The sequence below is a fragment of the Anastrepha obliqua genome, chromosome 3, assembly GCF_027943255.1.
Source record: "Anastrepha obliqua isolate idAnaObli1 chromosome 3, idAnaObli1_1.0, whole genome shotgun sequence".
NCBI lineage: Eukaryota > Metazoa > Arthropoda > Insecta > Diptera > Tephritidae > Anastrepha > Anastrepha obliqua.
Window position 1 is genome coordinate 40,956,999 of NC_072894.1, and position 1,712 is coordinate 40,958,710.

The window sequence follows — 1,712 nt, forward strand, 5'->3', positions numbered from 1 at the left end:
CCGGCGCCAACCAGATACATCATATATGGGTTGCTAAAAAACTCGCAGCCTCTGTCATTGACGTCAGATCGCCTCGAGACACGCAAACTGCGACTCTGATCTCTATATGGGGATCGCCAAGATAAGCCAAAAAATTTCAAAAATGGTCAATGAGCGAATTTCTACGGATGAAAATGAGCGTCGTACATATCAAGAAAGCATAAATAGTAAAGTAATAGTAACACAGGAACGCTCAGCAGAAATCACCAGGGCTGGTGTAAAAAATGCGGTTATTGGGACGGCTAAAAGGAAAATATACATAAAAAGATGTACCACAAATGTGTGGTTTGATGCAGACTGTAGAGCATCACAAAAAAGGAAGCATAAAGAAAAATTTTTAATAGACGGACAAGGCAAAACCTATTGGAATATAATAAAAAAGACATGTCGCAAAGAATTTTATAAAACAAAAAAAAAAAAAATAGGACATAAACATGAAAGTTCAGCGTATCGAAAATGATTTCAGTTAGGGGAATGTAAGAGATGCATACATATGTACATGCCTATTAGGAGCCAAACAAAGCCATATCGGCCTCGAACAAATTTGTGCAAAGACAAGGAAGGTGAAATAATAACAGAAAAAGGTAAAAATACTGAATAGATGGCAAGAATACTTTAGCAATATTCAGAATATAAAAAATGCAACAGATTCGATTCACACCATATAAATGAAATATACTCTACAGCAGAAAACCTTATAGAATCACTAGGTTGTAACGAAGTGATAGAAAGTCTGAAAAGTTAAAAAATAATAAAAGCACCGGAAGTTTCAAAATACGGTAAATAAGCAAGGCTCGATTGCTATCAAAGGCTCAAAAGATGGCAATGTATGAAGCGCCTATGCGACCTATACTAACATACAGCAGCGAGGTATGGGTACTTCAAACAAGAGACATCGACCAAATACTAAGATTTGAAAGAAAGATACTGCGAAAAATATATTGTTCCCTCCTCCGAGATGACAGAACATATCGGAAAAGATACAGTCAGGAACTCAATGCATTGAAATTGAAAAATGGAAACGCAATACGCTTTATAAGAAGTCAAGGAATCAGGGCCATGGGGCACATGTACAGACTGCCCAAATAGGGAGCCACCAGTATAGCGTTCTATGGGCAAGTGGTTAGACGGATAGGTCGAGGGAGACCAACCAAAGACTGGATTGAAGCTAATTTGGAACAGAAACAAACGATTTTTGTTTGTTAGGCCCGGTACTTTTCAGCTCATGTGTTACGTTCACATACATACTTTTATACATATCCGAAAACCAACAAATACTTACTTTTTCTATAATTAACAATATTAAATCGTTTTTAAACTATTTTACTTAAAATTAAAGATCTATAAGTTTATTTTGCTAATCCAACCTGTTAATCTGTCATTCTCCATAGGAAGCATTTGCAAAAGTAGCGAGGAAGATACCAAAGAATATTGTAAAAAAAGATATAAGTATGGACCATTCGATTTCGAGCGTTTACACAATATATTTCACGCTGAAATTTATCCAACTTTTTTATAGGGCAGAAGCGCTTGAAGGCATTACTTTAATCTCAACTGTGTTTTGCTGTTGCATAGACCTAATCAGTCTTTTCCCCCTTTTTTCCTCTTGGTGAATACCCCTATTGTCTTGGGCAAATAGAGCATCTTTTGGTTCAGGAAATCAATTAAAAAAA